The 10,767-nt window shown below is 37.6% G+C and overlaps 1 long non-coding RNA gene across 3 annotated transcripts in view; it reads right to left on the reverse strand.

Annotated features, from left to right (window-relative positions):
• LOC109395286 (uncharacterized) overlaps positions 1 to 10,767 on the reverse strand; it is a 312,899-nt gene that overhangs the window by 206,740 nt on the left and 95,392 nt on the right. For all 3 annotated transcript variants that reach the window (XR_002126615.1, XR_002126614.1, XR_002126613.1), the window contains exons 3-4: positions 2,464 to 2,765; positions 1,407 to 1,524 (exon numbers count right to left, since the gene is read on the reverse strand). This is a non-coding gene — a long non-coding RNA (uncharacterized LOC109395286). The remainder of the gene's footprint in view (positions 1 to 1,406; positions 1,525 to 2,463; positions 2,766 to 10,767) is intronic.

Genomic DNA, 10,767 nt, shown 5'->3' on the forward strand with positions numbered 1-10,767 from the left:
TGAATAGAAGAAAATATTTGCAAATCATATATCTGATAAAGGATCCAGAACATATAAAGAATTCTTACAACTCAACAACAACAAAACAAATTCAATTTAAAAATGAGCAAAGAACTTGAAAAGACATTTCTTCAAAGAAGACACACAAATGGCCAATCATCACATGAAACACTCAACATCATTAATCATCAGTAAAATGAAATCAAACTTACAATTAAGTACTACTTCACACCCATTAGGATGATTACTATAAAAAAAATAAAAACTATGTGTTGGAGATGTGGAGAAATTAGAACCCTTATGCACTGTTAGTGGAATGTAAAACAGTACAGCCAGTGTGGAAAGTAGTGTGGTGGTACCTTAAACACTTCAAAACAAAACAACCACACTTCAATCTCACTTCTGGGTACATATCCAAAAAAAATAAGGGCAGGGTCTTAAGCAGATATTTGTACACTCATAGCCATAGCAGAAGTATTCACAATAGCCAAAAGGTGGAAGTAACCCAAGTGTCCATCAACAGATGAATGGATAAATAAAATGTGGTCCATACATACAATGGGAATTCTGGTATATGCTACAATATGGATGAAACTTGAGGATATTATGCTAACCGAAATTAGCCAGTCACAAAACAACAAACACTGTGTGATTCCACTTATATGAGGTATCTAGAGCAGTCAAATTCATAAAGACAAAAAGTAGAATGGCAGTTGCCAGGGGCTGAGGAAGAGAGGAAAGAGGAGTTGTTGTTTAATGGATACAGAGCTTCCGTTTTGCAAGAAAAGAGCTCTGTGGATTGATGAAGGTGATGGTAGCAAAACAGTATTTATGTAATTAATGGCACTGAACTGTGTACTTAGAATGGTTAATATAGTTATTTTTATGTTATGTGTATTTTACCAAAATTTAAAAAAAAAAATACAAGCAGGCAATCAACATCATCAATAAAGTCACCAGGAGCCAACTTAGGTCTCTGCTGCCCCAGGAAACATTGCAAGGAACCAGGTTAGGCAAGGCCCTGACAAAAATCACTCACAAAGAAATGTTAAGATTCTGTGTGAAATTGTGGTAAACTGAGAGAAGATGGAAAGCATTATTGAAGAAAGCTGACAAACTACAGAGCCCTATTGAATCTGTCTTGCAGACCATAAGCCTCACAAGAAGTTTATAAAACAAATAATGTTAAATTTCTCCATTAATCGTTAGAAATCGCTTTAAGTGCCATCTTCATAGAATAGACATGTTAGAGCAGACTAAAACGTTCTATATCATGAACTTTTGCTTCTGGTCATAAGGGGTTTTGCTTCATGTCTTCAGACAGGGGCAGTGGGTACAGAGATGGCCTTTGTACTTATTTGGTACGTTTTGGAAATAAAATATTATCCTAGGTGGTAAGGACTTACCAGTTTATTTCATCTAAGAAATACTCTAGATCTTGGTTCCTGTGAAGTAGGGAAAATTTCCTGGAGAACCACCACAGTCTTGGGAAGATGAGAACAGTTGGATGTGAAACACCAGCGTCTTTATTGAGAGGGAATACAAGAAACACAAATTACCTGAGGTAAAGGTACACAATATCCCCATAGTCCCAACATTTATATACTTCATCCAACGTATGGGTGCACTTAAAAAACCACGCCTCCAACCAGTGTGTTTAACAGGCTCCCTTTCATGTCTTCTTTAGGCTAAGCTAGGCTGCGCTCAGCTAGGGGTACCTTGAAATAAAATGCAGTCCCTGTACTTGATCACTTTACATTCTAGAGAGTGAGAACACATTAAAGTATGCGTTACATTATCATAATATAGGAAATATTGCGCTTTTGTCTGCATAAACTAAAGGAAGCACAGGCACACCTTCCCTCATGCCACTTTCACACGAGAAAGCTAAAGCTCAGAGAAACAAAAAGTTAATGAAGGAGGCCATTTCATGCATTTTGCTTCATGAGGTGGCTGTCTCAAATCTATGTTCCTTGGTGCCCAGTGTCCCTCTCACTAGATGCCTAGTCTCTGGGCTTGATAGGAACCCAAAGCTGAGACTGAGAGCTCAGCATTCCATCCCTATCCAAGCCCATTTGTCTCCCAAAGAGGAGCACTCCCTGTCCCATGGCCACAGAATGTGCAGCCAGCCATAGCTTTGATCAGAAAGTCAAGCAGACGGTGAGTGCAAATGGAAAATACATTATCACCACTATCCAACCTGCAATGTTGGCAGCACTGTTTTCACAAATAAATATGACACATTGTGATGATCCCATAGCTGACAGACCTCACTGCCTGACATGCTGGATCAGTCTAAATCTCAACCTGTTTCAGACACTTGAACAAATGAACACATGTTCCTTGACGATACAAAAGTGTGTGTGTGTGTGTGTGTGTGTGTGTGCGCGCGCGCGCGCGCACTTTGAAGCCTCCATGCAAATGCATGATCATCAATTAAATTCTTGCCAGACTTCCACTCACCTATGAGAGGGAGGCATCATCAGTCTGTTCTTGGAGCACCAGCATTGGCTATTTTTAAAAGTCAGCTTCTCACCATGGTCAGTGGAACATATTTAAATTTCAATGAAGAGACTTCCCTACATTTTGTACTAGATCCATCTACCAGGCTGACTGAAGCTTTTAGAACCAGCATGAACCAAATGGCCTTCCAACATTATTTTTGAAGGTCTGGATCTGAGTCATTTGTATACAAAAGTCTTCATAAAATAGCAATTTGGGTAACAGGCTCCAGGCTGAATCCAAGCTTTCAAGTCCATCTTTGCCTACAATTGAGAAGACAAGCACAATATTATAGGGTTCCACAAAAATATCACAGCATTTATCTATATGTGTAGCATCAACCACATGAAGTGTCCCTGTCAAGCTGTCACTACAATGATAGTTCGTCACGACTACCTTCCTCCCCCAATTATTTTTCTTTTTTCTATCACACCCATTATTTCTCTCTTAGCACAGGCATACAGCGAGCTTTGTGACTCAGCCAGCAGAGGGTACTATGCAATAATCCAATTCACAGCAAATTTAGAGCTAAAAAAGATTCAGACGAATCAAAATGGGCCTTAGTTTTATTATATGCCGGGAGCCACAGCCAGAAGGAGTAGCCCCATGAGGTGGAAGAGATGGAGCCAGAACTGCACTGGTAGACAGGAAGAAGACAGGGAGACTGAGGAAGAAGTCAGGCAGCCATGTCAGTCTAGTATCAGAAGTCCACTGGGTGGGGCAAACATAGGTTCAAAACTGGGGAGATATTAAAATTAAGGAGGTCAACCCAGCACTCCCACTCCTCAGTATTTACCCTAGAGAAGAGAAAACTTATATTCACACATGGATATTCATTGCAGCTCTATTCATAATCACCCTGAACTGGAGACAATCCAAATGTCTTTCTACCTAATAGATAAACCAAATGTGATATATCCATATCATGGAAAACCACTCAGCAATAAAAAAAGAACTATTGATTCATATGACAACATGGATGAACCTCAAAGGCATTATGTTGAGTGAAAGAAGCCATTCTCAAAAAAATTCCATTCACATGATTCCATTTATGTAACATTTTCAGCATCTCAGCATTGCCAAGTACTGGGGGTGAAGACAGGGTATGACTACAAAGGAATGGCATGAAAAAAATTTTTGGAGTTGATGAAACTGTTCTCTACTCTGCTTTTGGTGATAATTACATAAATCCATACATGTATTAAAATTCATAAAACTGCACACTCTGACAAGAGAGTTTCACAGTATGTTAACTAGAAAAATAAAATGTTTAAAAGAAAAAAACACTGCATAAAGGATGAAAGAGATATAGTACCTGCTATTTTTTAATGTTCTTACAATAGAAACATTATTTTTATTTTTATTAAAGTTTATTTGGGTAACAATTGTTAGTAAAGTTACATAGAGTTCAGGTGTACAATTCTAGAAACATAATTTGTTGATGAAAATACACTAGTGTGGAGAAAATAGGATTTAAAACACACATACAAAATATCAGTTTAAACCCTACGGTGGGTTTAATCTGAAGAGAAAACTTGTTTTTTTAAACAGACTGGTTTTGTAGTTCAGATATGAGTCATATTTTTAAAAGAGAAAAATACAATAAAAGTGCTTGCTATAAATGTAAAAAAAGAAAAAAAATGAAAGAGATACAACCTAAGGGGCTGGATGGGATAAGCAAATAAAGAGTTCATGGTCATCATCAGGAACACACAGTTGAGATAAAGCATAGAAGGCCAGAGTAGAGCTAAGCCAAGACAGGCTGACAGGAACCAGGTGAGAAGATAAGGCTCCCCATAGCCAATTCCTTGATGTTGTGTTTTGCTGAATAGCAATAGCTCAAGCTGAAGTGACCAGAAGTAGTGGAGCCACGTAGTGTTGATTGAGCAAGGAGGCTGCAGACGCAATATTCACACCTCCCTGGAAGCTCTGCTCACCTTTAGGAACCAACATTCATGGTAGTAGAGAGGGGCCTCCAGTTATTTCTTCACCTGTTTGCTGGTAAGGAGGGGCTCATTAGCTTTGGGCAGGGATTTAGCTGATAGGGCAAGTGACAAACAAAAACTAGATCAATCTAATCTAACCCTTTCATTTACAGATGAAGAACCTGGGACAGCAGAGTAATATGAGTCCCCACAAATCACATAGCCTGTGAATAACTTCAGAGGTACTGAGTCCCACCAGCCCTGGACCCTTCCCGCCATGCCTTGTACCACTCCCTCATCGGTTCTCCAGCCTAGGATGGTATTTCTTCTCCTCTGTCCTGGGTGGGTGAGGCTACATTTTCCATTTGAAAGATAGCAAGACAAGGGTAACCCCATTTTAATACATTGAAAAATTTACTATCTCCCTTAACCTTTTATTTGTTGTTGCTGTTCTTTTCTCAGATGAATAGCTCATTAATTCCTGAATTTGATTCCTGTGTCAGCCTTTTCTTATTCATGTCATTATATCTAATGATTGGACTGGATTATTTTTTCTAAATAGTCATAGTTCTTAACTATCAAATCACTTCTCTGTCCTATTCATGTTTTTCATTTCCATCTAACTTTGGAGAACTTGGAAGAAAGAGGACTGTCTCACACTTTGCATATATGTCTCTCTTGGATTGAATGGTATGTGACAAAAGCCCTGGTCAAGAAGTAGAGATCCGCTGGTCTAGATTTGCTGATAACTGTATATGAGTAACTCACTTTAAATAACTCACCTTCTCTGAGCCTTCACTTCCTCCTCTACAAATTGAGTTGGTTGGATTAGGAAATCTTTAAGGTACTTTCTAGTCCTAAACTGTTACATTCTGTGTTAAGTCTTATGTGTACATGGCAAATACTTAAAATGATACCAAAAAAAAAAACCCTGATTAGTTTCAGTTTAATTCAACAAATACTTATTGAGAATCTACTCTATTTTCAGGATGCACACTAGCCAGGACATATTTAATAATATTTAAGAAATGAACTCTGCCTTTAAGGACACCCAACCTAATGGATCAGAACAAGAGTCTAGATTGAGATGATCTAGAGTAAAGACACACTCCTCCATTTGGAGCCACTTAGGTCATTTGTTTAACCTCTGAACCTGTTTTTTTAATCTATAAATTGTGAATAAAAATGGCTTCTTCTAGAAGTGAAGAATGAGGGTTTATTAGCTTTTTGGGGTTTTTTTATTAAGTCATTTATGTTACTGTCCTGTCCTCTTGAAATAGCATTTTTCTTTCTCACCCCATATTTCTTTGCAAATAATCTTTATTTTTAACCTCCTCATCTTTTGATGTTGAATTTTCTATTAATGCTCTGAGATGAAACTCAAGTTCCACTTCTCCACGAAGACTTACCTGTCTGCTGCAGCCAACACCAATCTCCCTTACTTCTGTTTTTCTGTTGCATTTTTAAAAATATTTATATGGTATTTTCTACTGCTTCATAATTGACTTTTAAGTTCTCCTGTAGTCCAGCTTCTTATGTTACCAACTGCCTACAAGGACCTCAAATTCTGTATGTATCAAATAGAATTCATAATCTTGTCAAAAGACCCTGCTCCTCTTCTTGGGCTCATTTCAGTTAAAAGTTTCTCAGTCATTAGCACTAGATACCTAAGTATTTACCATATTTCCTCTCCACCACACCCTCCTGCAAGTCATGTTATTAATTCATCCCTTAAATCATCCTTTCTCATCTTCATTGTCTCAGCATTACTTGAACATCTCTTGACTAGATTAATGTAATATAGCAGAGGGCAGGATGTATCAGTATTACCTAGCAAGCTTTTTCAAAATATCCTTATTTACCTTCCCATCACCCCGTTTCACACCAGAAATTTAGTTGAGGGGAAAGACAAAGGATATAGGGGGAAACCAGGCTTATGTATGTTTGCAAAAGCTTCCCAGGTTATTCTGATACATTGTCCATCACTGCTGGGAACCATTGTTTTAACCTTTCTCTTGTCCAATCCTTTCCCCACTCTACTGCCCAAATTAGTTTTCAAAACCTCCAGTAATGATGGCTCCTTACTGCCTTTCAGAAACAAGCAAAATACTGTAGCCTGGCTTTTATATTCGGGCTTACGCCCACTTTCATGACCTGGATTCCCCCAATTCCTTCCATGTCCCATAGATTTCAGCCGAACCAAACTAGGCTTTATTCCCTAAACACATCACACACTTTCATAACCCAATACCTTGATTCATGCCATCTCATCTTCTAGGAATTCCCTTCTGTTCCCTTACTATCCCCACCTAGAAAATTCCACATAACTATCCATGCTCACACCAATGCCACCTCCTCCATGAAGTCTTCACCAATTCCTACTCTCTTCCAGGAAGAATTAGTTGTTCCCTCTTCTACACCTATATATAATTCTATTCATAGTGCTCATCTCTGAACAACATCTCTGGTAGGCGACTTTTCTTGGTGCCCTCCAAAAGGATATAGTCCCTCATTTGGTCTCCTAAATATTTTTTGTACTTCTGTTATAGTTATACCCTTTTCTACTCTGTGTGTGTGTGTGTGTGTGTGTGTGTGTGTGTGTGTGTGTGTGTGTGTGTGGTGTTTCATAACTTCTTTATCTACTAAATTAGACCATGATCTGCTCAAAGAAAGATACCATCTTATGTTTCTTTGAATCCTCATTACCAGGCAAATGTCTGGAATTTTAGTGGGAACTAAATGAATAATTCTTCACTCAAGATTTAGATTAGATATTATCTCCTCAGGAAGCTTTTACCAGCATTAAGAAGTGACAGTGCCTTGCTTCTGTCACCACAGCACATTGCACATACATTTCACTTTTATTGAAATTATCTGCTTATGAGTCCATAACCTCCATAACCTTCACTAAAACTATAAGTTCCTTAGGGATAAAAAACCATGTTTTTATTTTTGTTTTACCTGAGGCATACTGCACAATGCCTGGCAAATAGCTCCACTAACCAATGTTCTGGAACAACTCAACTGAATTTACTGTCATTTCTTTCGAGAAGATACGCTCTTCAAGGACCCTCACTGCATCTTTTACCACTCTCATATTTTCAACATCTCCTCCAGCCCTGAAATGGGAGCAACTATTCAAGCCTTCAACAGATATTTGTCAATCAACAAATTCTTATTGAATATTCCTGAACAAGTTTATGTCTGCCTTAAGAGGATGCAGAATCACTCCTAACTATAGCCTTAGTCTTTCAGTGGCTTTATTCCAACTCTATTTGTTATCCTGTATATATCATGCTATTTCAGTATAATTAGCGAAGTCACTAGAAAAGTCAAATCTGTCACTGTTCCAATTTCCAGCTTATTGACCTGGTTCGATACCAGCCACTTCCCTCCTCTCCAGTTGTTCCTATATGTTCGCCAAATTGGCATGTGTCACATTAACTTGTTCCAGGAATTTTAAAAAATTAGAGGGATACAGAAATAAAATTCTCAGGAAAATTAAAAATAATGCCTGCTTATGTGACACATTCTATTCAAACAAAGCTGAGGGCTGGATCACTATTCAATGCATTCATAATATATAGGCCTACTGAATAATTAAAATGTATAACAGTTTTCTGCACTTTAAGGTTTTGGGGATGTTTTTTAAAAAAATAAACAAAAATGTCAGGATATTTAGAGAAATAAATACAATCTCACATTATTATTAATACAGAAACAACTGAAATGCCCAACAATAGACAACTGGATAAAGAAATTGTGGGGCCGGCCGAGTGGCGTGTTGGTTAAGAGTTGGCTTGGGATGCCAGCTCTGAGCAGCAGGGCCCCAGTTCGGATCCCACATGCAGGCCAGTGAGTTGCGCCCTCTACAGCTAAGATGATGAACAATAGCTCCACCTGGAGTTGGGCTGCCATGAGTCGCTGGTGACAGTGTAGGCTGCAGTGGGCTGGCCGGCAGCTGGCGTGTGCTTTTGTGAGCTGCTGTGAGCTGCCGTGAGCCCCCGTGAGCGGCCATCCACTAGCCAGTGAGCGACCGCCTCACCCGGGAAGAGCGCAATGATAATACCAACATGGGCCAGTGAAGCGACGTCCTCCACAACTAGACTGAAGAACAAAAGGACAGCAACTTGTCTGTTCCCCTTCCCCGATTCCCCAATGCTGTTACCTCCCCCAATTCCCCAATAAAATCTTTTAAAAAAAAGAGAGAGAGAAATTGTGGTACATATATACAATGGACTATTACTCTGCCATTAAAAGGAATGAAATCTTACCATTTGTAACAACATGAATGGACCTAGAGGGTATTACGGTAAATGAAGTAAGTCAAACTGAGAAAGACAAATCCCATATGAATCTCACTTACATGTGAAATCTAAAGAACAAACTAAATGAACAAACAAAACAGAAACAGACCCTTAGATACAGAGAACAAACTGATGGTTACTCTGATGGGAGGGGAGTTGGGTGAGAAAGGTGAAGGGATTAAGAAGTATAAATTGGTAGTTACAAAAGAGTCACAGGGATGTAAATACAGTATGCAAAATATAGTTAATAATATTATAAAACTATGTATAGTGTCAGATGGGTACTAGACATATCAGGAAGATCACTTCATGAATTATATAAATGTCTAACAACTATGCTGTACAACCAAAACTAATATAAAATAACATTCAATGTCAACTATAATTAAAAAAAAATAGTCACAGGGACATATAGTACAGCATAGGGAATATAGTCAATAATATCCTAATAACTATGTACAGTGTCAGATGGGTAATAAACGTATTGGAGTTATTACTTTGTGAGGTAGATAAAAGTCTCATCACTAGTTTCGGTACACCTGAAACTAATTTTAAAAAGCATAAATAATAAAAGTTATGAAGGCATGTGTGCTTTGTTTCATTTTAAGCAGTAATAATGATTACCATGTTTTTAAAAGTCTAAGCATGATAAAAGCTTTTTCTCTATTGTTATTAATATGGACACAACTGAAATGCCCAACCATAGACACAAATATATTTATACAAGTTTATAAATTGCCCAACCATTTTTGAATGCTTGGGCACAACTTAGCTGACACCATACTCCAAATTATTAAGTTAGCTACTGAGCAACCAATGAGGAGATATTTTTTCTGGAAGTTAGGAAATCATATGAACTCAAGTTAAATAAAAAGAACAAGCTCAACATCGATCATAGCATATTAACTGGGAGGAGGGGTGGAAAACATAGTAATCATCATAACATATCCAAAAAGCAAAGATGTCAAGAAAATTTAGTTTCTTCCAAATAGTTCTATGTATGAAATTACTTGGAGTCAGAAAGTAATGACCCAGCACTTCTTATTTAAGATAAAAAAAACTTGGGATACTGGTAAATTTTAATTCACATTTTATGATTTTATTTAAAAGTCCCCAGAGTCAGGATTAATCTAGAATTTTATGACCTAGGATAAATGATTTTCTTTCTGCTGTGAAGTCATTCATGTGATAGCTGCAATGCAGTATTATAAGGCTCCATCAAGAAGAATGAAATGATGTCAAGAATGGAGTCAAGAGTCCATATTAGTCTTATAAAATCCAATACTAGAAAAAATGATTGGTCTGGGCTTGAATGATTTTGACTTGTTATATAAGTAACCAAAATTCATTGGTAAAAAATTAAGTGATGTGGAATATCCAAAATAACTAGTACTGATCAGGAAAGAAGAGGACCACTTAAGATCACCACCCTACAGACTTGAGTTGCCATTTTAGATCATTTCTCAAGTTAGCAAGTAGTGAAAAACACCAAACATTTTGAGAAGTTTCAATACTTCCAATATTATCCATCCTAATGTCCATATGTCCTACTTCATCAAAGCTTTTATATGAAAAGAGAGTTCAAAATTATTTCAAATGTCTCAAATGTGCAAAAAGGTTAACTGTCCCTACCAGGAAATGGATCCCTGAAACCAGCAAAGTGCATCATATTTAAACACTTTTCCCCTCCATTTATGAGTTCCTTAAAGAGGTCCCTCATCCCCACCCCCCTCCCAACTAACAACCATCAGTTGTTCCTCTATATCTCTGAGACTATTTCTGTTTTCTTTGCTCATTCATTCAGTTTTTTAGATTCCACATATAAGTGGGATCATATGGTATTTGTCTTTCTCCAACTGACTTATTTCACTTAACATAATAGTCTGTAGGTCCATCTATATCATTGCAAATGGTACAATTTCATTCTTCTTTATAACGGAGTAATACTCCATTGTATAAATGTACCACAGTTTCTTAATCCCATCTACTGATGGGCATTTCAGTTGTTTCCAAGTCTTGTATGTCAACCATAA

The sequence above is a fragment of the Hipposideros armiger genome, unplaced genomic scaffold, assembly GCF_001890085.2.
Source record: "Hipposideros armiger isolate ML-2016 unplaced genomic scaffold, ASM189008v1 scaffold_463, whole genome shotgun sequence".
NCBI lineage: Eukaryota > Metazoa > Chordata > Mammalia > Chiroptera > Hipposideridae > Hipposideros > Hipposideros armiger.